Below are 26,749 nucleotides of genomic sequence, written 5' to 3'. Positions count from 1 at the left end.
CCTACAAAATAAGAGCCCCTCCCGGTTATTCACCGGCCAGCTCTGCCCTGGTTTTCAGCCCCTCTATCCCTGAAGTGAAGAAGCGGTTTCTTCACTAAGCCGGGGTCGTTCGCCGAGTCAGTTCAGATTTCAGGGTTTCTTGTTTTTTTTTTAGTTGTATTTTCAGGGGGGAGGCAGAAACGTTACTGTTTCCACCTCGGTCCAGTCCTGGAAAACAGTCCCAGTAGTTTTATGATCTTTCCAGGAACTTTATGAGCGTGTGCTTCCTGCGGCGGTTCCAGCGGCGCTGCAGACCTCACGCATACCGAGTCACATACCGGCGAGCGGTCGAGTTTCAGGAGGGCCGCGTACGTTCCACGCTCGCCGAGCTGCTGCTGGGGCGCTAAGGCTCACCTGGTGCCGACTTCCTGCATTTCACTGCGTAACACGTCGAGCCCTCGCATCCCAGAATCCAGCACTTCAAACTGCTACGGCCCGAAAATGAAAATAACTGCTGACTTACTAGTTTGTCCACTTAGCAGTGACACCTAGCTTCCTTAGTGCTAGCTAAGTGCCATTAGCATCAAAGCTAATGCAGTGTTTCCTGGATGCGCTTTATTCTCTGACACCAGCTTTGCTGAAGCCGTGGAACACTCCTCCACACTCCGCCGGGAAAAAGACGCTGATCAAACACAAACCGTCTTTCACTGGTTCCTTCAGATCACGTGACGAACGAACGCCGGGCACGAACGCCGGGCACGAACGCCGGGCACGGGCGGGTCTAATCTCGCCCAAAGCACTCAATCAACCACCAGCGGCTAAACTCTACATTAATACCTGGGCCTTCTCAGCTGCAGTGAAGCCTTTTATGTTGCCAGGTTTGTTCTGCACATCCAGTCTAAGACTCGCAGCGTCGTCTCAGTAACAGTACCGGCTGCCAGGGCGGCACGGAGCCGGGGGACGGCGTGTGAAGCCAGAAGTAAAGCTCTGGATCACATCTAACTGCTGCACCGAGAAGAAATGTGAGTGAAAGACTCCTTCCTACATTAAATAAGCTTTAGCTCGGTTCTCCATGAGCTAAACTACGGAGTTTGACTGAATCGGCCGAAAATCAGACACCCAGCAGGCCGTCCGTGCTGCATTCATCAGAGACGCCCAGTTTTAATGAAAACGAGGTCGATGGCGGCTTCAGTGGTGGAAACGGCGGCGGCGTCCGGGAAGCTGCGCTTGACTGTCAGTGCGTCCAGAACAGCAAATGTCAACACACACACACACACACACACACACACACACACACACACACACACACACACACACACTCCAGTTCCACCTGCCTACCAACACGCCACAGGAAGCAGTGACTTCAGCTCCAGGTTTACCGTCATCAGGTAATAATGAACACACACAACGATTTACTCTCATCAGAGACTGAGAAGAGGAAACTGAAACTCAGGACTGACGGCAGAATCTGTGAGCTAATAAATGTATCTTTGAAATTAAGAAAAGTACAAAGTACTCCATCCTGCCCGACGCTGGGATCAGTTATTAGGTATCAGTGTTTTGGGATGCAGGCAGAAATCTGGTGCAACTCCGTGAAAAGACACCAACGATCGGCCGACTGCACTCCTTACCAAAATAAGAGTCTTGCGGTGAGTTTAGTGCCACTAATTAACACGAGCCCTGCTGTGTTTCCAGTGTGTGAAGGTACTCCTGACCCACAGGCGCTCATCTGAAACACGACGGCGTTTTTTCTGGATGAACTATTAAAATGACAGGAAACGGCGAGCTAGCGCCCACAGTTCCAGATTACCAGCTCATCCTGGGGCTGTGGATTATAACTAATAAAATGAGCACAACTGTAGACGGTCCAAACTCATGAAGGAGGCCGACTCGCTGAGGATCCAGGGATCCTCACGTCTGTTTAAGTGACGACTGCTCTCACAGCTGCTGCAGAAGCAGCTTTTGAACACGGCTCCCAGAGCGGGACTTTTGAACACGCCGAGGCTCCGTCTAACGTGTGGAACAAGGTGGACACACACGCTGCTACCGCACATGCTCAGGAGACGGAAACCACCAGAAATCCAACGACGGTTCTGAGGGTTCCGTCTGAACCGGACTCCGGTCCAGGTGTAGAGACTCTGTCTTTCACGGTGACCTGATCGAGAGCTCGCAGAAACAGCCGGGACACAGTGACTTCCTGCACCAGGTCTTCTGGTTTCAGGAGAGCCCGGCTGCCGCCGCGGCCGGGCTCTGACCGGACCTGCTCACCACAAACCGCCGGGACGAAGCAGGGAGGCAGAGGGGCCGGCAGCGCTGCTCCCACAGGGACGCTCATCAGATCCAGGGACGTGGGATGAGGGGGTTCTGAGAGAGAGAATCAAACGGCGCCTCCGACGAGCTCCTGACGTGCAGCACGCTGTGGCTGCTCTGTCGAAGCCCGACACTGCAAACATTTACATTTCAGCCGCAGACGGACTCCCCAAAACACGCCACACCCACCAATGCCGCCGCGCCTCCGCTCTCCTCCTGACATAACCTCCGGCGGCGGCTGGAAATACGAGAGCGCGGCAAAAACCACCTGCTGGCCGGACCGTGGTCATTTCTCTCAGCCCAAACGCTCGGTCACCAGCGGTCGTCACTCTCACACCTTCTGCGTTAACTTTAGTCTCGGGCGTCCGCTGGCAAGACAGCGGGCGCCGTCTCCGTGGAAACGGGCGAAAACACAACTTTCTAAAACTCAAGTCTCTGTGCAGGTGGCGAAAACCCTGCATCTGCTCATGGGCGCCACGGCCGGGGAGAAGACGGCTTCCGCACAGACACTCCACGGCCGCCGCTCCCCACTCATGACCGCTCAGTCAAACTCCGGTCCTAAAGTGAAAGAAGTGGAGACACACCAGTGTGGAACCCGGGAGCAGGGCTGGAAGCAGCCTAACGCTCCCCGTATGGCGGTGGGAGCGGATCCAGTACCGTTCCACCTGATCCCGCAGGAAACACTGACAGCCTTTATAAGGACTGTGAATTCTGGGTTTCAGCAACATTTCAGCAACAGGAAGCAGGGTAATGAAACTAGAACAAATTAAATTACCAGTGAGTTTGGCAACTGATTAAATCGGAATTTACTGCATCGCCACTGAAACCTGAAATAAATGTGACAGCACCGCTTTCATAAATACGAACAGGAGAGAGCCGCCAGGGGGGAAATGGAGGTAATGTCAGGAACAGCGAAAGAACTCAGGCCGATAAATGAACGGGGTTAATGATAAGAGAGTGAAAAAACCAGCTGTCACTTCACCAGACAGATGCTGCTTATTTATGAACGCAGCCATCCCCGAGGCGGAGGATCAATCATGCAACGAGGATCTGGCCAATTAGGGCATGAATCATGTCAATTATGTACTTTAACACATTCACATTACGCTGACATTCAACTGTGAGGCCAATTTACCTCAGACGCATCGTAACGTAGCTAAACACCGACAGCTACGAGTCAACATTACACACCGGCTGATATTCAGCAGCCAGCGAGCCATTTGTTCCTCAAACTTCTGACAGAAGTCACTGCTGAGAACGTGCTCCACTGAGCCGACGCCGCGGACTACGGACACCGACTGGCGGTGGAGCGGGAGAGAAATCAACCGCCGCCGCGTCCGTGTGCAGGAAAAACCCACGGACGTTCAGTCGGTGACGCTTCAATCCCACCCGAGGGCGGCGCCGCCCGGGGAGGGCCGGGGTGGGCGTGAAGTTTGTAAACAGCAGGGCGCAGTTCCCCGTGCTGCCAGGCAGCTGTGGTGGCGCTGTGGAGCTCTGTTTATGAAGTGTGTGAGGAGGAGGAGGAGGAGGGGGGGGAGTAGTGAGGGAATCTCGTCTGTCCTCCTCTCAGTCTCCCTCCTGTGACTGCCCCGTACAGTAAACCTTAAACCAAGTCACAGCCCGAGGACACAGGGAGGAGAGGGGGGGGGGGGGTGTTGATATATGTATATATATATATTTATATATATATTCAGTCTCCAAATTAAAACGAAGACATTACTTCAGTCGCCACGCAGCCTGAAACCTGTTCCTTAATGGAGAACGGCGCTGATGAGAAGGAGAGGCTGAAATCATATCAGGGACACCAGCAGTACGAGCGCCGAGTAATCAGATCAGGTTATTACCTCCTAGACGCAATTCATTAGATCGGACCGGTCAAACGCGATTAGGGGCCATTAGCTCAGATAAAGAGAAAAATGTCTGACGTTGAAGCGAAGCCAACTGTCTGCTGATTCCTATGAGCTTATTTTAGCGCCGTGGATCAACCCCCGGGCCGCTGCACTCATTCTGACCGATCGCCACGGAAAATCACTCACTTCTGACCACGTCTCTACACGTGCACTTACACACCTCTAACAGTTCAAGTTGACCAAAAAAACCCTCCCTCTTTTTCAAAACAAACATTCATCCACATCGTTACCACTTTTCCAGGCGGCTACCGACACAAACTACGTCACCTGACATCTACTAGACCATCATCAGTGGTCATGTTTCCACGGAGCCACGTTTCAGTGCTGCTTGTAGAGCAGCGGGGAGCTGCTGCTGTTACAGTAACACCGCCGACTTGTGAGCGTGAGGGTGTGTGTGTGAGACGACGCGCTATAAAAAGGCAGGTACATTCAGCCATCCACCAAAAATCTATTTAGGTCTCACTCTTTGAAGGCCGGGCAGGAAATGGGGTTCAGTCCTATTTAAAGGCTCCGTCTGAGACCCGACGCTTCGGCTCTATTTTCAGAGAGGAACGGGCAGATGTGTGTGTGTGTGTGTGTGTGTTGGGGGTGATTTAGAGCCAGGTCAGGGCATGTAGCTCAGTGATAATTTCAAGAGAAAAGGCAAAAATTCAGCTGCGTTTTCGGTGGTCGGAGCCACTGAGAATGCAACTTTGTGAAAATGTTCCAAAAACGGGACTTTCTGGAAGCCCCCAGGCTCAGAACCAACTACACAGGACTGTGAAAAGAACAGAACAGAAAGCCTTTTTGAATCTCAGGGGGAAAGCTATTGGAACAGATCAACACAGAAAGCACAACTGAATAAAGAGAAGTGAAGATATCAATGCGGCAGCATCGTTAAATAGAGCTGGAGACCATCATCAATCAATCAATTTATTTTTGTATAGCCCAGTATCACAACAACAGTTGCCTCAGAGGGCTTCAAATTAGCACACAAACAATAACAACAATGTTAGAAAGACAATATTGCCATCATTCCGACACACTAAAGCAAGGATGGTTATAAATGGACTATTTCTACCAGACCTTCAGCTTTAATCCTGCTGTCTTTGTACATTTTCCTTCCTTGCTAAGTTATTGTGGAGCGAAATAAGGGGCGGGACATCAAAACGCTGCGGGTTTCCTCCTCTGGTGACGAGCTTCACCGCATCTGGACCGAGCCCTCCACTAGAGAGGCTGAACAACGGGCTCACACACACACACACACACACACACACACACACACACACACACACACACACACACACACACACACACACAGGCTTTTGTCTTCAGACGTCCAGGAGATCCCCATTATAAATGGAATTCATGGAGGCACCAGGCTCCTCTCAGAGGCTGCCGGGCGGTAAAGGGCCTTTACAGCCCTTTAGAGTCTAACTGTTATGTAACCGTCAGTTTTCCGCTCCAAACCACATGGATTTATTCTGAGGTGGTTCACAAAGTATCGGTTTTGTTGTATATTGTCTAAAAGGCTTTAAGGCCCAGGAGGCTAAATACTTTACAGCACATGAAGAATCTGTCCAAAGGCGAATTTTTCAAGAAGCGTCCAGGAGCAGGGATGCCGAGAAGTGAATACCGGCTAAGAGAACTGGTTAGAGCCTCTCTGAGGTGCAGCTGTGTGGCGTAACGTCACAGAAGCGTCGGCGCGTCCTCCCTGCCCCCCCCCTACAAAAACCGCCCGTCTGTCGGAGTGACAGATTGCGTGGGCAGGCCTCACGTGTCCAGAGCGAGGTCAGCGAGGCGACAGATGGCGGGATGCGGGCCCTCGCCAGCGGGCCTCGCTGACGGTGAAACCAGATTCTGGGCGAGCCCGAGTCCGTCGGCGGGGGCCTCCGAGTCGGCGGGGGTTATCCGTTATCCAGCTGCTGTGCAGGATCGGGTCGGAGGGCCTCAGTGACGGTAAACATCGCTTTCAGAAGACGAGTCCGATGCGGACACAGACGGAACAACTCCCAGAACACTCCAAGAACTAGAAACACTGCCAACACTGCGTTCTGTGCATATTTGCGAGGACTTGTTGAGGAGAAATCAGGGAATCAAGTTCAAAGCACTGGCAACTTGCTGTTAGCTAGAAGCTAGTTAGCTAGCTGAAGGCAGGAAGTTGTGCTCAGCGTTATTTAGTTGTGCCAAGGCCCGTTTCTTCTTCACATGATCAAACACAACAGTTTCCAAAACCAGAGGAGCTCGGCGAACCAGAGTCCAGTTTCAGCAGGAAGCTGCAGTCTGGTAGAGAACCTCCTTGTTTCAAGTTCAGGTTTATTCTTCTTCCTGCACAGTCGACACTCCAAGAAGCAGTGGTGGTCAGTTTGCCGACCTGCCTTCAGTTGTTTTGACGGGTTTTCTGTAGTAAGCCAGTAAGCCGCGTGGCCTCACCTAAGAACCCGGAGAGGAGCTATTTCCAGATTTCCACTGACGGATTGAGAGCAGAGGTGGCACCACCGACAAACAGGATGAGCCAGGCTGGGCGTGTGTGTGTGTGTGTGTGTGTGTGTGTGTGTGTGTGTGTGTGTGTGTGTGTGAATGAGTTGGCTTGGTGCACAGGAGATCAGGTGACCATTTGTAGTGTTTCAGGTTGAAGTCAGACGCCGAGCTCCTCGTGTGTGAAGCGAGAACACAGCGACCTGAGTGTTGAGACGACTCAGATCTGCCTCGCCGCTCGACCAGAGCGACGACCCGAGCCTTCAGCCAATGTCCGGACACTTTCAAACCTCACCTTTTTACACAGGAACACTCCAAACAACTTCAGTCTGCCTGAAAGTTTTTATTATTGATGTTTTTACAGGTTGAACTGGGGTCCATGGTACAGGGACCTCAGGTGTCCTGAAAGGTGCTGATGAATAAAATCTATTATTATTATCATGACAGTTAGCCTCAACAGCAACGAGGCATTGACAGACCTGAATAATACTAATAACAATAATAATAGTAATGATAATAATAATGGTCCACTCCTACGTCAGGATCAGTAACTCTGAGTCCCGGTGTGTGTTTCGGGCGACTGTGCCTCAAACAGCAGCTGTTGTAACGACAGCAACCCAAACCAAATGAAGGTGTTGTCTACTCTCACACTGCTATCCACATCGAATAAATCTGCTAGATTTTACAGAAAACTTCCAGTCAAATGTTCTTTGCAGGTTATACGCCCTTCGGACATGTTCTCTGCACAAACAACGGCAAAATAAAGTGAAACTATTCTAAAACTAAAATCCAAAAACAGTAAGAAGTTAGAAGTAAAGACTAAGCGTGTGACACTGTGTGACTGGGGCCAGGACTGGGTGTGACTGCCGGACCCGGACCGCTGTATCAGTGCGTCCTGGCACACAGTGGGCCACGCAGTTCACCGGAGAGGTGGACCTCCGTGTTTCTGAAAGCGCTCTGGCACGGGCTGGTTAAAGTTTGATGGAAGGACCAAGGCGCCGTAGGATCACCGCCCTCAGGACACGGCGGTTCATGACGGAGGATAGTCTACTACTACAGCTACGCTCTGTTGTGGAGACACCTTCACAGAAGTGAACCAAAATGCGCCAGTGTCAAGAATATCGAAGGAAGACTCCTGAGCGCTGCAGCACAGGCTCTGTAATTCAGACCTGACGCAAACCGAACAACGAAAAACAGCCACCAGATTCACTGTTTTCACACATACTACGTTAATAATAATATAATGCATGTTCGGCGCTCCTCATGCTCTGAGATATGAAGACTTTCTAGGAACCCTGCCAGAAGCGTCTGCAGCCTCTTTTCCTGTCGGGCTATCGGGGCTCCGCCATCTTCAAAACTACAACCGAATGTCTTCCTTCACTTTTATTCGCTGTGGACGCGCAGCTTCCTGGCACTGTGGTCTGCGCCTGAGGTCCAAAAGCAGCCTGCCGGACCGAGCATGTGGCGGAGCAAACCCAGCAGGGGGCGGCTGCAGCAGGACACCAGCAGGAAACTGCTATGACCACAGGTGGAAACAATAATTTAAAAAAGAAAACTGTCTTTGGATTTGAAACTGATCCACGATGACTTACATGTAGTTCCAAGGGCACTGATGTGAAACATAATGGATGTTTATCGGTGACGCGGCTCTTTTTTGGCTCCTTATCAAAGGAAAAACAACTGGTTCTGCCAGATTTTAAAAACAATCAAGCACGGGAACTATTGGAACCAAACCAGCACCTGGTTCTTCATGGTGGAAAAGGGGAATGTAAAGTAAAAACCAGTGTTGTCACCAATGCGCTACTAATTAACGCGTTATTTTAATCTGATTACTTTCTTTCAGTAACAAGCAATCTAACATGTTCATTTTTCCAAACCAGTAATCTGATTAAAGTTAGTTTCCTAAGTGACTGTGCGTTACTATTTTGTTATTGCCTCATAATATATTGTAACGTTCTGCGATCCACGAAGCACCAGACGTCCCCGGGTCGCTCCAAATGGCTTTTTTATTTTACTGAGGCGAAGCAGACAATCAACAACACAGGGCCACTGCTGCGGCCAGAACCCACGCCAAAACTCTCCACTCAACTCTCTCCAACAGTCCGTGAACATAACACCAACAGGCTGGCTTCAGCCACCTATCTAACCTTAGAGCGCCACCTTCAGGAACAATGGTGCAACAGCACATTTAACTGACTGTTGACTCAAGATTCATTACAACATGTGAATTTCTGAGAGAAAATGTTTCTCTTGCATTTGGGGTGATGTCGCATGTCACGTTTTCCCAGGGGAGGACAAAACGCCGGGTCACGTATATTAAAGGTGTAATACAGGATTTTCTCGAAAAGACGAAGCCAAACGTCTGTTACTGGCTTTTTGAAAAACGCGCATGCGCCAGACCATCCCGCCTGCTCGACGGCTTCTCCAGAGGAAACACCTGTGGCTCATCTCCGGGCGTGCACGGCTCTGTTTACAGTTTCTGCGATCGGCCTCGCTCATAAAGCTTATTCTCCGAAACAGTTACAGTTTCATGATGTCAGACCAGCCTGCAGGTGTAAGTTGTTATACACCAGTTTATGTTTTGTAAAGCCAATGAAACAGAAACAAAAAACATGCTCATGTTTCAAGTTCGTGCACTTTCAATACAGTATTATTTAAATAACCAGTTGTCATTCTTATGTTGAGGCAGCAAAGGGAGGAAATCGGTAAAAAGTGCCTAAGTTACTTTTAAAGTAACTTAGTTACTTCGATATTGAAGTAATCAGTAAAGTAACTAGATTGCCTTTTTGATGAGTAATCAGTAATTGGATTACCTTTTCACGTAATTTGTGACAACACTGGTAAAAACTGGCCCTGATGTTATACTTGTGCCCTTTAGAGCCCCGGCTGACGACAGAACAGTGACGTTCAAACACACCACGTTCAGCGTCACTCACAACTACAAGCACAAAAACTCTGCTGGTTTGATTCACCCGTCCGTTTGCCATCATATCCCAAACATAAACCTCACAGTATGTTCAAAACTGAGCCGGCGGAGCAAACCAACCGTGAGTAAGCGTTGTGCAAACAGGAGCTGTGTACAGTTGTAGCATGGTGACGGGGAACGAGGGAACGGAAGCGAGACATTCCTCCGGCGAGCCGGACCCGACGGGATCGCAGCCACAGCCGGGTACGAGCGGCGGCGGGGCCGTCGCAGCACAGCATCGCCGCCGATCCACCGGAGAACACGACCAACCCTGTCAGCGTTCAGAAGAGCAGAAACAGCCGCCAGCGTCGCCACGGACACCAGGCGACTCGGTCTCGCTCGCTCGCTGTAGAGTTCACAGGAAATCTGCCGGATTCTTCCAGCTTGGCAAAACAGGAAAACGGAGCGCTGCTCTCCCGACAGGAGTCGACCGGAAGCCTTTAAACTCACCGGCGCGCACAAGTAAAGGGCAAAGAAGATATTAAAACCCAACGCGACAAAAGAGGAGCAGAAAGAAGCGAAGAAGAAGGATCAGAGGTTAGAGGGAGCCAAAGGGTTTAAGACCAATGTAGTCCAACATCGAGGAAGCCATGGCAATGACGACGCCACTTGTGTTTTACAGCTGGTCAGGACAGGAGTGTGTAATCTCAACAAAGCACAGCACACACACACAATTCTGTGTCAGCACTGATCAAGAATCTAGTCCTCCAAGACAGAAATCTCACGTGATCAGACAAGATCTAAGAAAGGCGAAGAAGAAGCAACACAAAAACAAGAAACACGGATGAGGACCTAGGTAATGACGGTGGTCTTGGGACTATTTTTAAAGGAGAATGTTCGTCTGCTCCAGTCAGCTGAGACGCTCGCTCCTGGACTGACTACATTCTGTCTCACCTGACAGTTTTCTGAGCATCGTCCTCTTTTCCTCATACACATGAAGATGTCTGCTCATAAGTTTTGAACGAGTTTAATATCTCCATTTTGGAGCAGATCGTCGGAACAAGTTCAGTCTGAACACACCTCAGGACGATCTTACGGGATACTGTTATAAGACATCAAACAATCTAACGTTTAACATCCTCGGTCGGAACGGGCCAAAATCGAGACAGAGCCTTAAGTCAGTTGGATCAGAGGTCAACAGATCCGACTAATGAACAGGAAGAGAGTCTCTGTTGTCATTTTCCAGCTAAATAGATGAAGAATATCTCTGAAAGGAGCTTCATCGCTCTGTAATAAAGAGGTTCACGGTTTTCTTAGAGGTACATTTCCACAATTCAAGCTGCTGTATTGTTCTAGTTACAACAACTCGCACACACTTGAGCGGCCATTCTTCAGCATGTCAGAAGAAATAAATAAAACAGCATTCAGGCCCTCCTAGCAGAATTCTTAGAACTCAAAACTTTGGCTGTTAAAGGAGAAACACCCCAAGCCCCCACAAGGTCGCTGGAACTGCAGCAGTCCTACCAGACGTGTTTCTGCTTTAAACTAGAAGGCTACCAACTTCACATGCAAAACCATCTGGAGATACGTCAACTAATTCTGAGCAGACGCACAAAGTCAAGAGTGTCTACGAGCCTCTATAACCGAGAGCAGGAGCAGACCTCAGGTGATGAACTCAGCCCAGACAGGTCTCTGCAACCAGCGGCGCTTCAGATCTCTTATGAGATTACATGTGTTTCTTATCCTGAGGAAAAATAAAATTATAAAAAAATGATGATTGTCTCGTCACCCTCTCCCATGGCTTCCTGAAGGATGACGTTGTCACCGCGCAATTAAGTTAAGTAAATCCGCCAAACTGCACTCCTGGAAGAGCATGGCACTACGTTAGCATTCTGCTGCATTAGTCCGACCACAATACAAAACCTCATGTGTTTGTGAGGAAACTCTCCCCAAACATGGACAGACACGACATTAACTTCCCAGAAAGTGAACAGAGTTCAACGAAAAGCCCGTCGTGGAACGAGGACGGCTTCTCAGTAAGGCGGTGACGTCTATACGGTCAAAACTCAGATTCCTGTCAAACTGCCGTGTCCAGGTCGCTTGGTCTTCTCAGACAACATTAATTTTGGTAAATGTCCAGGCTCTTGAAAGCAGAGTCACCCCGACCCCCCGCGGCGAGCAAACAGGCAGGCAGAAGCACGAAAACGCCCAGCGCGGCCTCGGATCACTCACCACAGTAGTAAGTCTGTATGCAGGAGCCGCAGGTCAGTCGAGGCTTTGCACCATGTGGTCAGAACCTGCAACACAAAGCAGCGCAACGCTCAGTCAGGGCCCGGCGCGATCCAGCGGACCACACGGAGACACACCGCCAGCAACTTCACAGTGCTTTCTTTTTTATAAAAAAGAGAAAAGATAAAAATCTTTATCCGTTCAATCACTAATAGACAAGCAGATCTCCAATCAACAATATCCTGGAGTATCATTTACAGTTTGCTTTATTATTTGTTGTTGTTGTTTATTTTGAAAAGCTCCACACAGTGAAGATTTCTCTTGACTGAACTGTTGTTTTATGATACCCGACTGGGACACTGGGGCCTCTTTCACACGCAGTGTTTTCAGGTGAAACTGCCGAGCGTTCGTTGCACTACAGCTGCATGTTTAACGGAGCGACGGCGCTCGGAGCCGCTGGAGATGCAGCTTTAACAGAAACGCCGCTACTGCCACACCACAATAACGCCACAGCTCTTTAAAACACGCGGGCGGCCCACTTCTCCCCCCAGACAGAATACAACTACTTGGCACCGACATTTGGGTGCTTGCAGATATCAAGTATTGATCTGCTGCCACACGTCACTGCAATGCACTGTGCCACAGTTCAAATGGACATCATGCTTCCTTTTATGTTTTCCTTTCAGAAAAGTTTCACGGGAAAAGACAGAAATCCTGGAAATGTTGGGAAACCAGCGGGTGCTGTTGGCTGTTTTTGTAATGATCTCACACACACACACACACACACTCACACTCACACACACACACACACACACACACACACACACACACACACACACACACACACACACACACACGTCTGCAGAGAACAATACACTGTAAACAGGAGCAATGGGAGAACATGGACAGACAGCAGTGTTGGATTGTTGCTACAGTGACTGTTAACTCTGAAACTACCGAGTTCCAGGAGCATCTGGACCAGGACCAGGACCAGGACCAGGACCAGGACCAGGACCAGGGCCAGGGCCAGGGCCAGGGCCAGGGCCAGGGCCAGGGCCATGGCCTGAGCTCTGCAGCAGCAGTCCTCAGCGCTGAGCAGAGTGTTTTTATCTGCTGATATCTGCTCAAATAATGTCCCAACATCTCCATGATACGCTGCTGAAGGAGCGCTGCTCCCCTGGCTGCAGCACCGCGGCGCCGAGCGGCACGTCTCGGTGTGAGCTCTGCTCCGCGTGTCGATGCTTCGAATTAACTGGTGCCCGTGTTAACTTGTGACCAATAATGACTGAAACATGTAGTCATTCTGGCGATCGTCGGCTATCGACAGTTACAGTGAGTGTATACGTTTAAAGTCATTTGTGAGTCTTACTTTAACAACTGCTGTAATCAGCCTGTGTTCACACAGACCTCCGCCGTCATTCGTTAACACGGGAACCAGTTAATCCATAACACCAGTCAGAGATCGCTGGTATTCTACTATAGAGCTCTTTATACAGCTCGCTGTTGCGCGATTTGGTTCCTTCTCGCCTCTCCAATGTTTTTTTCTGTCGGGGTTTTTTGTTAAAAAAAATTTTTTTTCAACCACCTCTTCTGCTGGTTTTTCTGACTGTGCTGCTTCCCGTTTACTGGCACGTCACACGTCACTACATATGAGTGAACGCATGCGCAGAACAAACACTCCCCCAGTTCAATCCGCTCCGCTGCCAGGCTCGTTTATAAGGGACACGGAGCGGATTGTCGATCGGCGTAGACCACCTCCTACAATCGGCTCCAAAATACAATCCGCTCCGAGTGAAGTGGATCCACTCGGTCGTTTACACGACACATTTACAATCCGCTCCACGTACAATCTGCTTTTACGTGGTCCATGTAAACGTGGCCACTGTGTCATGCATGAGTAGCAGCATTTCCACCTAGATGGACACAGGCTCCAAGCATTTCTGTAAAGTTGTGTTTTTTTTAGGGTTTTTTTTCGCGTTTACATGATTACTGAGTTGGAGCATTTTCAAAATGTTCCACCTTGAGAACTAATTTAAAAAATTTGGGTTTTTAGAGGCTCCAATCACCATTTTCATGTTAAAAGAAAATAAAAACTCAATGAAAATTTCTAACGGGACATTAGAAAACTTGCAGATCTCAGAAAACACAGCACCCATCGAAGCAGGGGGGAACTAAATTAAACTGGCTGTGTTAAAAACACACAGAATTCCTTACATGACGCCTTAGTAATCTGCCTTGTGTGAAAAACCCTGAGTAATACTATGCGGTGCGAGGCTCCCACGGGGCCTGGTCATGTGACTGTTCCACATTCAGATGTTTAAACAATGCTTCACCTCTTCAGACACACAACTCAACGCCACACTGCGCTCACAGCTACGAGCCTTCACACAGCAGCTGGTCACTGCCTCGTCGGTGGCCGGAGCCGCACCACGGCTCGGTGACGCTCCTAATGCTACAGTGACGCTGACTCTGCTCCGTGGTGAAACACTAATGCCGCATGCCAGAGCGTTTGAGGGATTACATAACAGCGTGCATTTTTTCCCAGGCTCCTCCTCCCAGCTCGCTGCTTCCACCCTCGTTTTTTTTTCCTCCCCTGACCTTAATTCCCTCCGTGCCGTTTTTCCCTTCCCTCATTGTTTCCACCGATTCCCCCGTCGTTCCCTCGGAGAGGCGAGGCTGCGGAGAGGGTGGAGGTAGCCGCACGCGGCGGCGGAGGCTGGCGGGAGGGCGGGTGGGTGTGGCCTGGTCAGGGAGCGAGTCCTCGCATGCCAGAAAGGCATTTTTTCCTGCAGCACGAGGCCAACTGAGACGCTCGAGGAATGAAGCTGCGGGGCCATTTTCTCTGCCTTCAGGGATAAATAACCCTTTGAACTGGGAGTCCGACGGAGGGCGAAGCACGAGCCTCTGAACGCTAGCTGGACGACACCTGTGTCATCTGGACGAATTCAAAAGACATGTTGAGGAAAACACTGCAGTTTTCAGAGAGGGGGAGGTTCATGTCACGGTCCCTACGGGATGTGAGGATCTATGGTGGACGGACATCACGTGTCTCCACTAGTGGGTAAACTGGTCCTGGATTCCTTCAGAGGGGAGCCAAAGACTCGAGGGAGACCCCAAGACTCCCTGGATGAGGAGTTACAAAACAGATTTGTACATGTGGAAGAAAAACATAATGAAACAGTTGATACAATCAAATCAGACCTGGAACACGGTTGATTTCATTCAGAAGGCTCTGTGTCCTTTTAAAACTGACTGTTTGGATTCAGTCAGACGTTTGACACTGGTAGGAGGTCATGGTACGGGGAGGGTCCCTGACCTTTCTTACACCCTGTTTCCACAACCTTTCCTGTGAAAATACAATTATTTGTTTTTGCATTTTTGTTTTAGGAAAGTTTTGCATGACCAGTAGTTGGTTATGTATTGAAAACAACGTTTGTTTAGGATGTTTTTTTTAACTCTGCATGCAGAACGCAATACGATACAAACATAAAGAATGGGAGAACACCCACATGTACGGACAAACAGCCGAGGTGGACTGGCATTAAGGTGACTGTCAACTCCAAAACTACCAGGACCAGGGCAATCTGGACCAGGACCAGGACCAGGGCAATCTGGACTGGGACCAGGACCAGGGCAATCCGGACTGGGACCAGGACCAGGACCAGGGCAATCTGGACTGGGACCAGGACCAGGACCAGGGCAATCTGGACTGGGACCAGGACCAGGACCAGGGCAATCTGGACTGGGACCAGGACCAGGACCAGGGCAATCTGGACTGGGACCAGGACCAGGGCAATCCGGACTGGGACCAGGACCAGGGCAATCTGGACTGGGACCAGGACCAGGACCAGGACCAGGGCAATCCGGACTGGGACCAGGACCAGGGCAATCTGGACTGGGACCAGGAGAATATGAGAATCTCTGGTAACTGGGTCAAACTCCACGAGGTTACTCTGCTGCCAGGTCTAATATCCGTTGATATGGCTTTATGTGTCTTGCTGCAGTAGATTTAGTATTAAATAGTTTTTATTTTAAGACTATAAAATCTTAAAAAAAAAAAAAAAAAACTGCAACTGATTCGTACGTTCATCCTGTGTACTTCACTCCAACAGCGCGATAGAGAGCGACGTGTTTCAAAGGAGTGTGTGAAGCAGAAGGTGGGAGCAGCTGGCTGAAGTCATGGAAAGAGCGGGCTCAGGAAATACTTGGTAAATGACTATCTGTGGGGCGGCACAAGGCCAGCAGTGAGCAGCAGGGAGAACAGGTAAGAAAACCTCCATTTTCACAGCAACGAGGTAAAAGTTTAGCGCCTGGCGACCTGCAGTTACCTCAGTGTATCTCTTCATCCTGCCGTTTACAGATGCTAACCATGTCATCAGGACAAAACACACCAAACACCGAGTGCAGTGAAAGCACAGCCGCAGGCCGAAGCGGCTGTCTTTATTGGCAGGTTGCGCCGCTGCGTTGCCGCCGATCGATCACAGGGGAGGACGAGCCACGGCGGCGTGTCCGGCTGCAGAGGCGTTTGGACGAGTACCTGCGTTGGTATTTGCAGGATACCAAAAGTTGACCAAAAAATAAATAAATAAATAAATAAATAAAACGAAGCGGTTTCCAAAAAAAGACAGGATTGTGTCTGTCGATGCGTCACAAACAAGGCGAATCTGTCCGCGCTCTCAGATCCAACAAATCCTCACATAAATGCTGCAGGAGGCTGTGTTTTCTTAATAATCCCCGAGACTCCGCTGGCTCACTATACTCTGATTAGTCACACCACTGTTACCCAATAAACTGCCAATTTCTGGTGAATTAAATATTGAGAAACACAATTTTCACAGCTCAGAGTGTGTTGGATCACTCAGCAACCGAACTCCACGGTCCAACAAGGCCCACATCACAGGTCCACGGCCGGCCCAGCTCCCTGTAAAACCGCCCGAAACTCAGCAGCACAAGCTCAACAAAAAGCTATGATCGCCTGCCGAGCTGCACAGCTCAGAAGCACCGATCCAATGCCACTGGGATGCTGTTTAAAACAAGGTTTAGGTGTCACGACAGCTACCAGGTACACAAAGCAAAGTCGAATCTGCCAAAACCAATCAGCTCCTAACTCAGTGAATGCGGGTTTTGTCGTCTACTTTCAGTCTGCCTCTCCGACGGTGGAACTAACAAGTTGTTTTTTCCATTTGTGGCTCTAGCTAAAATAATTATTTTCGATCACACAACACCAACTCATTTTAGACCCGAGGAGGCAAGAGGTACTCCCCTTAGGCCGCTTCACACAAAGGTCCAGTATGAAAACCATAACGACTTTCCCATTTCCACACTGGCTTTCAGTGACTCACTGCAAGCTGGCGTTCAGCAATGACACTGCGTTACCGGCGCAGTGCGCAACGCATTTGGGCATTTGGGCAAACTCCACTGTTTAAAGAAGTTAAATTCATTTGCTGAACCGCTGCTGCTACCTCCAGTCCCGGTACAGGAGTGCCCCATCCTGAAACAACATGAATGCATTTCATCGCCATGCGATTCAAAAAAGCATGTGCAAAAGCACACCGCAAACACAACAGAAGTCTTCACATTCTCACTTGGACAGGTTGTCCTGCAAACGGGGGCCTCTTGTGTTCACCTCAGTGTGAAAACACAAGACTCGATGAGGATCGATTGCAGCTCAAGGTGGAGGGACGAATCTACGATCTTCCACATCCATTAACTCTGCGTGTGCCAGCTGCTTCTGAAAGCTTGGAGTGCTCGGCGATAGCCGGCAGCAGCTCCTCGCTAACAGGTGGAGAGGCATCAGATAAGAGAGGACACAATCAGCAGGAGGCCAGCTGTCATATCTGCGGCTATCAGAGGTGATTGTTGACTCTGCAACGGCAGGATCACTGATCCAAACACTGGACTCCTTTAAGGGCGCAGGTCATTCAAGGCTGCACACCTCCCGATCAGTCCTTTGTTTTTAAAGTGGGACTGCCTTCACCACACCTTCATGTTGCTCCCCTTCCAAATACATAAAGGACTTCCACTCGATTCCAGTGACTTTCTTTAAAAAAAAAAAACGGAAACGGGTTCAGGTGGTTTCAGCCAGCAAGATCCAGGATCTGGCTTCATGCTGGAGGTGAACTTGGCCCTACTGTTCTTTGTTTTCTGGCCCGGAGCCACAGAAAGGAGCCGAAGCGACTCCAGTGTTTTACCCGGACTTCGCCTGCTCCCAGTCTAAGATAAACGGAGGGGGACTGCAAGATCACCACAGCTTCTGAAGATATCTAACCGGAAAACGCTTGTGCCGGTTTTCAGAGGCGTGCGCTACAAATCTGACACAAACTACAGAAGATGGAGAGTTGGAGAAAAAAAATAACACAGAGACCAGGAGAAAGACCCGGGAGGAGCTGCAGCAGCCAGACACTGAAAAGTCAGAGGTCGAGGACCCGTTTAGAAGGTAGAAGGTCGAATTGAGCAGAAACAAGGTTGGACTCCCTCTCTGTGTAGTAAACGGTAGAAACCCTGCTATTGCTCATGTGCACCACGGCCGCAGTAAACAGATCTTCTGCACAAGCTCAGTAGATGACCATCACAACTGTGTGTGTGTGTGTGTGTGTGTGTGTGTGTGTGGTTTCTTTACAAAAACACTGTTTCTGCAGTTTCTGTGTGAACAGACACGGTTTTCAAAACGTTGCCGGGTAAAAGAGAAACTTCACTGAAACAAGAAACAAAAAGCAATGTGTTTTCAGCTGAAACATGGTGTGAACAGCACCTCGGCCCTCTGCTGTTTAGCAACAGTCGCTAGCATGTCAACAAACAAGCATGACCAGAAAGCACTGCTTCCACTTTTCACAATGCGATGCAGAGTACACTCGCTGCAGGACGCTCCTGGTTAAGAACAAGATTTTTCTCATGGTTGAGAAGCGCACCGCCTCAGATCTACGGATACAACTCCTGCATTCGGCACCATTAGCACGCTAGCATCCGTTAGCAACTTGTCTGCAGCCAGCAACAAGTTAACATGTATTACCACATAGACACACACAAAGTACCCAAAATTCTTATTGTTGTACCGGTACCGATTTCCAGGTTCCGGGTTTTGGTACCGTATCGGTTGAAATGTGAACGGTTCTCACCCCTGTTAGGATTTAACTCCTAGCGTTCCGTTGTCATCGTGCTTCAGGTTCCACCCCCAGCGTTAAAACCCACTGTGCTGTTTTCTGATGTTAGTTTGACAAGTTTTTCAAATGTCTGAACGTGTAAAAACAAGACGACAGTATTCAGAGAGGCAGGAGGACGAGAAGCCACAGCAACATTTAACCTTTGACCTATGAATTTTAGCCATGCGAAGCTTCACAAGGGAGCTTAGTGGCATTAGAATCATTTAAAAAAAAACTCCCAGTATGAATGAGTAAACAGATAACACAGTAACACCACATTTATTAAATCCCACAGTGTTTTAAAAAAAATCTGTGTTCATATAACAGCCACGACATAGTAAATCTCCCATCATGCACCCACAGTGGATTCTGTGCGTCTGCTCAGTGCAGCCACTCGTCCACTGTGACGCTCCTGTGATTAAAATCGAACCAGCTTGACAAAACCAGCATCACAAAAGGCCGAACAGCGCGGGTCAGCAGTCCGTGCTGCATGATAAAATGTGCACCCACGGCGCGGCTGTGCGGCGGCGCTCCAGGCCCGGACGGTGCAGAATGCCAACTATTCCTTTGTCTGCTCGATACTGGCACCCAAACACGACCGCTGACCGTACCGACACGTTTTAAATACAAGCCTTTATTTGGTTGTGATCTGGAGGTGAGACTCACGTTTAAGAACGCTTCGAGGAACTGGCCTCGCTCGCCCTGCTGTGGTAAAGTAACGGCTCCTCCTGAAACCCTCGAGCCGTGCTCATCAGGCGCGATAAGGTGCACGTGCATTTCAAAGTGGATCGGCAGCACAGCTCAAACAAGTGTAACGAGGCACCGAGGTTGCTGGAGCTGAAGGTGGCGAGAGGACTCCCCTGTTTGAGAGAAGCTGTCAAATAAAGGAAACAGAAAGCAGAGACCTGCAGGCAGAGCAAATCCTCCCGTACAAACACAAACGGACTTTAAACAGTAAAGTGATGGAGTGCAGGAGGCAGAGGTGTCGGAGGAGCCGCTGATTATACAGCTCGACCGCTGAAACCGTTCAGCACGCTGTGCGACGCAAACGTCCTTCACAAACAACATACATGCATGTTTTAGAGTTCTTTTCAATTAAAAGAGTGTTTTTCTGGTTAGCTGGTCGGAGACTCTGTGTTTAAGCTTCACTATCTGTGGGCTGTGCCGTTCCTCTGAGCTGGCCGTGTTCCAGACAGTCACGGAGCGTCGAGGGCTCGCAGTCTGACACCACTGCACCGTGTGGCCGCTGCAGCCACGTCCGGAGCGGAGTCAGTGACAGGCCGTTCACACTGCTATCGGACGGATCAAGGCCGCGACCACGTTTCAGATCAAATGCGTGGGTTTTTTCATTTGTTTCAGATGAACTTTCATGCTCACATGACAACGCTTTGAAAACGATGTCCGTTTGCAGAAACGCAAGAAATGATTTGGCTTCCCTGAGCAGCCACAAGAGGGAGCTGCTGTTTGTTTGTGAAGCCACACACACACACACACACACACACACACACACACACACACACACACACACACACACACACACACACACTCCACCATTTTTAAAACCCAATCACAAAAAGAACAATCCCGACGGCAGGAGCTGTACGGCTATAGCCTGACCAGCCAGGTCCCTTCCACATCCGTCACATGCTGCTTGGATGCCGAAGTGGATGCCAATGGATGCCATTTTGCAGCGGACCAATCACAGCACGGCCCCTCTCATGCGTCATACCGAGCAGACAGAACTCCCCAGTTCATAACATTCAATATGGCGGACTACGGCGATCGTGTTTTTGCGTCTGCTCTTTCTACAGTTTTGGACAATTTAAGTTTAATTAAGTTAATTTAGTTTAAATCCCCAAATGCTGCGTGCAGCGCCACGCCGCGCGACTACAGCGCCTCTCGTTTGTTGACATACCCGGGTCCGTCGCATGTTACTGCACGTCACACACGGGGGCTAGCATTGGCCGCCGCTCAGCCAATGAGCTGCCTTCAATAGGCGCTGTGACCCCAGACCAAACCGCGTCTTTCTAAAGTATTGGAGAAGCACGTTTTGGTCATGGCTGGTCAGGCTAGTACGGCTACACCTAACCACCCCGGTCACCGTGGGAACCAGGAGCTGCATGGCTACACCTAACCACCCCCGGTCACCGTGGGAACCAGGAGCTGCATGGCTACACCTAACCACCCCCGGTCACCGTGGGAACCAGGAGCTGCATGGCTACACCTAACCACCCCCGGTCACCGTGGGAACCAGGAGCTGTACAGCTACACCTAACCACCCCCGGTCACCGTGGGAACCAGGAGCTGCATGCCTGGAAACTTCAAAGCCTGGTGGGTGCAGGGCGGAGGGGGGAGAGAGGGGAGGAAGGGAGGACCAACACATTCCTCACCATGCTGAACTTGACACACACACACACAGACACACACAGACAGACACACACGGAGACACACACACACATCCTCTGATAAGAGCTCCACTTCCATACGCTGACCTTAAAGAGTTACATAAGTTTTTCGTATGAAAAAACTTATAAAATCTTGTCTTCCTTTACAATGATGACGCTAAGCACTGGAATAATTCAGTGAGGAGTGACGTAGAACTGACGAGCAGCAGCTACACCCGTCTCTGCTACACCCGGCTCTGCAGTGATCACTTTACAACAGCAGTGCAATGAACTCTGACCACGCAGGACTGGAATTTACTACCACAGGTTATGGCACCTGTTACAGCAAAGCAATGCATTGTTATGTCGGTGTGTGTGTGTGTGTGTGTGTGTGTGTGTGTGTGTGTGTGTGTGTACACACTATAATTAGAACCGCAAACTCAGCTTGATAATAGGTTACCTGGAAATGGTGAACACTACAGTCAAAGTCATTGTCAGGAATGATGTGAGGTAAAAACACTGTGGTAACTTGGACAACTCAAATATCTAACGTAAATATACCCTCCAGAAGTTCCACCTTTCGAGCCATGTTCAAGAAGTTGTGTTTTCAGTGGCTCTGAGCTCTGAGAAAACGTTTAAATTCCACCAAAGCTAACTAGCTGGCTGTGACGAGGAGGCCTATATTCTCGGACTTGACAAGAGAAGAGCTTTAACCATGTCAAGCTAAGCTAAGTGCTGCTAACTAGCTTGTTGTGGTGAGAAGGCAGGTGATCTCCATCTCCACACCGAGTCAAAGATGTTAAGCCGACAGAGAAATGGGTTAATAAAAAACTGTGAGCACGGTCCGATTCCAAACAACACTAGTTCACTAAACAGCTCCAGAAACATGTTTTAGCTACGTGCTAGCATGCTGACGATTGTCCGAACTGGATCATCTGAATAAATAAAGGCCAAGTAAATAAAAACAGCTACAAATAGAAATGAAATCCACGGTTAGGCTAATTTTCACTGGATCTAATGAATCCTGCGGAACCTCTTCCGTGTTGCTTGCCAACGTAACACAACACGGTCAGGCCAACTTCAGGGAGCACGGTGACTGGAGATGCAGCAAATCACTTTTTCACAAGCTGAAAGCAAGTACCTGTGTTTGGGTAACTGCCGGTGCCGGGTAACTGTGTGAGTACTTATCAAGGGAATTACAGGTCTTTGAATCAGTTGTGAAAATGATTTTCATTAGATGCCGCACATTTTGCCAAAACTGACACGTGGACGAACATTTGGTGAAACATTAAATTACCATTGCCACACTCTTCCCTAACACACACCTAGACTTCTAAACTGTGACGGTGGACAGACTCCTGGGTCTGCCAGTTGTTGGAAACTGTTCCCGAGACCCTACATAGATCCCAGGGACTTTGGTTTAGTCTGAGCTACCAACTTCACACAGATAAATAACCGCTGCACACCAGCTGCAGCACTCCTTCAGTCGGACGAGTATCAAACACAAAGCCTTGCTTGGAGCGCGCGTGCGGCAGCCAGGCCCGCTTGGCGTTCGCTCGCCTCTCGCGCCGAGCCGTTACCTAACGATGGAAGACATTTCTCACTCACTGCACTTTGCTCCAGTCCGTCGTTCCCCTTTTCTCTTCTCAGTTCACATGCCCGACGACTGCCGGTTACATAACTGTACGACTCCGCCGCACTTCCGCCGTGATTTATCAAGGCCAGCTAATCAATGCGCCCTGTGCAGATAACATGACTCAGCCGTCTGCTCCGCACACAGCTTCTCTGCTCCGTAACGGGCAGAGCTGACGTACGGCAACAGCACCAGCGTTAAGCTTGAACGGTCACTACAAAGCACACATGGAGGTTCCAGGTCTGCCTGAACGACTGAGTGAAGCTCTGGAGCAAATGAGTGAGTAAATACAGACGAACGGGGCCAGCGCAGACGCCCTCTGTCTCGCTTTGGGCTCTGGACGAAGGTTCAACGAGGGCGCCGACGGACGGCGAAAGCCATCGGCTGCTCGGCCAGCGAACGGTTAATTGCGGCCTTCAACTATTCATCCATTCATCCACCAACAGATCCACTTCTACATACCCGCTTTAGTGAACGCAGCGTCTCAGGAGGTTGGAGCCGACCTAGAACCAGGACAGGAGGCCAGGGGCTGGAAACCCCCTGCATGCTACATTATTCCGGGACAAACACCCGCCCCCTGCAAATCTGGCCATCAGTTACCCTGACGGGCAGGAGGAAGTCAGACACGCTGCACAAAGCTCGCTCAGCCAGAACTCCGCAACAACTGCTAAGGTCACGCACGGCCCAGAGTCTAAACACAGCTGTTCTCAGGACACTACACGCTGTGCCATTTCCGGACAGACGAGAGACAGCGATCATGGGAGGACGGCGGTGGTGTCTTGGCTCTAAAGCAGTCCGAGGCCCGTGTAGTATGGAATATGGACCCCCTGGAAAGGTTCACATTCCGCAGCGGAATATGAACACCCCCCCCCCCCCCCCCCCCCCCCCCATGGAAAATGGACCTCCCTCCAAATTTAGGGAATTAATCTTTTTTTTTTTAAGTTTTGAATTATACACACATATAATAGAAACAAAACAACATTTTGAAAACAAAATGTCTTTATTGTGGTTTATATTAGCTCTTGTATGAACTTTTAAAATACAACACAATGAATGACAAAGACCCATCATATGACAACAGTTGAAGCTGCCCCAAAATAAGTCATTCTTAATTTTAATGAGTTCAAAAAGTTCAAAAAGAAGGCCAACAAGTATGTACTACTAGATGGCACTCTTCATTACGTTCACCCCAAGACCCAGAAGCACCTTGGTGTCATCAGGGTTATGGAGGAGGCCATCCTCCAGGGCTGCCATGTTGCCCCTACAGCAGGTCACCAGGGTGTCAACAAGACCACCTCCCTCATCAGGAGCCGCTGCTTCTGGCCTGGCCCGCAGTGCAACGACATCGCAAACTTTATCAGTAAGAGTTTCATACTTATCTATGGATCCACTTGTTAAATATGTCAATGTATGTAGTAACTGCAGATGGGTCCATTTTCTATGGCATGGGATATGTACCCCCTGGTATTTTATAATGTTTTAAAGTCCCCGGGTCCATTTTCTATGTCAGTTTATGTAGACATTGTTGTGTATTATAGCTATTCCTTTTTTTATCATACAGCTTAGTGTGCTGACTGTCAGTGCAGCAACTATCTTCGCCAGGTCCCCGCAGTCCTCCACCCCATCACTCCTCCAGACACCAGTTCCACTCAGTTTGGGATGGACCTGGTTGGGCCACTCCCCCATCAGCCAGCGGTCACTGGTATATCGCTGTGATAACCGACTGCCTCACCAAGTGGCCTGAAGCGGAGGCCAGACCCAACAAGGTCTTGGTGAAGTTGGTCTGTCGTTACTCCAATGTCAAAGTCCTCATCACAGACCAGGGCCGCGAGTTCTGCAACTGTGTCAACGAAGAGCTCTGCAGACGTCTCAAGATCGACCACCGCAAGACGACCGCCTCCCACCCACAGTCCAACGGCCAGACTGAGCGATTCAACCAGACAGTTGTAAAGTACGTCAGCGAGCAGCAGGATGGCTGGGATGAGGACATCCAGCCTTTTCTTGTTATTTTTTTTCTTTGTAATTTGCCATTCAGTGTGATATTTCTTCACTATAATCTCTGTGACATTGTTATATTTTTAAACTTTGTATAACACAGTGTAATTTACCATTCAGTGTGCTATTTCATCATAATACCACATCTGTGAGCTTGTTACATTTTTAACTATGTATAATACTTGTGATATAGCCCTCAATAAATATGTTTCTTTAAATGTTGTTTTGTTTTCATTGTGTGTGTGTGTGTGTGTGTGTATATATATATATATATATATATATATATATATATATATATATATATATATATATATATATATATATATATACACACTCCAAAAATAAGAAAAACAATTAACCATCCCTAAATTTGGAGGGGGGTCCATTTTCCATAGGGGAGGTCCATATTATTCCACGGGTCCATTTACGATCTTACACCGGTTCAGGCACGGCCACCGTCACGGCCTTGTGACCAAAGACAATCTACGATAAAAGCTCGCTGTCAACTTATAAGACTGCTAAAATCGCAGTATGTGGCGGCCCTCAGCCGTCCATGACGGTGCTAACCACTTCACCAGCGTGCCGTCATTCCACTTTACGCTCAAAAGACTTAAAAACAAAGGCAGACCCTTTCCACGTTTTCTGAAAGCGCTGTTATAGCGTTGCTTGAGCGGTTCTTTCAGGGTGAATTAGCTCAACGTTCACGGCTCACACACCAGCTGCGCATGCATCCAGCATGCAGGAGACCACGACACACACCACCCCACAAGGGTTCCAAAAGCCAGAACAAAAAACGCAAGAGCCGCAACACTTGGACTGAACCACATTTTCAAAAAGCCCCGCCAGGCCTCCGTCTTCACGTTGCAGCAGTGTTTGCTGTTGCTACTCTTGCAGTCACACAGCGGACTTCTGTCGTGTTGCTGTCGGACCGTTCAATGTGCTGACGGACGACCTGATCTCAATGAAGGCCACAAGTTCAACAGTAAGTATGAATCCAAATCAGCACAGCGGTGGAAACATCCCGGAGAAGCAAGTGCAGCTAAACACGAGACTGGAATACGATGCAGTCAGGCGTGTCTGAAAAGCAGCTCACTGTATCAACAGTGACCAAAGTCAAACGCACGGCATGTTTATAAGTCTGATAAGACAGTGACTGGGTCGTAATTTTCACCAGACACACATCCGTCAATCCTGCGTCTTTTACAACCTTTTTGATTCCAGGTCACGAAAAGCTAATAAAACGTTAACGCTGACGGTTAATCATTGATACATTACTGAGAAATGTCACCACGTGACCCGCTGTCCGCTTTCACTGAAAAAGCATCCAACGTAGCTCCCACTCAGTTACTGTGTCTTTTTTTGCTGATAAAATGAACTGGGATTGAATTTGTTTTGTACAAATTCCCAAGTGAAGTTTGTTAATAATTTTCATTTAGTTCAAGTGTTTCATTTTTTTAAAACCATTACGAGTCCTCCACAGAAAACACTATGGACAGTTGCTGATAATTTCATATATACTGAATTTGACAATAATGCAAATAATTCAATGAATCCTGACCTCAGTATATTTTCTGCAGACTGAACATTATTCAGTGAACAACATTTAAAAGAAATGTGCTGGTGTTAAATTAAGTCCATGCTATGGGGACTTGGGACAGTTGAGACATCTCGGTGTAATCTATTAGATATTGTTCCTTGTTTTATAGACAAGCTAATCAGCGGATAGATAAACAAAGGAAACACCAACCAGAATGACAAAACCGAAAACCTTGAAGCATATCGCCAACTGCGTGTGATCTGCGACACCG

At 49.0% G+C, this 26,749-nt stretch overlaps 1 protein-coding gene and 1 long non-coding RNA gene across 2 annotated transcripts in view; both read right to left on the bottom strand.

Annotated features, from left to right (window-relative positions):
* LOC115382260 (uncharacterized) overlaps positions 1–26,749 on the bottom strand; it is a 425,955-nt gene that overhangs the window by 198,380 nt on the left and 200,826 nt on the right. The gene's annotated exons all lie outside the window — the stretch shown is intronic.
* tbl1xr1a (TBL1X/Y related 1a) overlaps positions 1–26,749 on the bottom strand; it is a 47,483-nt gene that overhangs the window by 12,580 nt on the left and 8,154 nt on the right. Inside the window, exon 2 of the mRNA XM_030083917.1 lies at positions 11,794–11,858. The gene's annotated coding sequence lies outside the window, so the exon portion shown is untranslated. The remainder of the gene's footprint in view (positions 1–11,793; positions 11,859–26,749) is intronic.

Source organism: Salarias fasciatus, chromosome 23 (assembly GCF_902148845.1).
Source record: "Salarias fasciatus chromosome 23, fSalaFa1.1, whole genome shotgun sequence".
NCBI classification, from domain to species: domain Eukaryota; kingdom Metazoa; phylum Chordata; class Actinopteri; order Blenniiformes; family Blenniidae; genus Salarias; species Salarias fasciatus.
The sequence above is the reverse complement of the archived record's forward strand: the minus strand, read 5'-3'. Positions and strand labels throughout refer to the sequence as shown.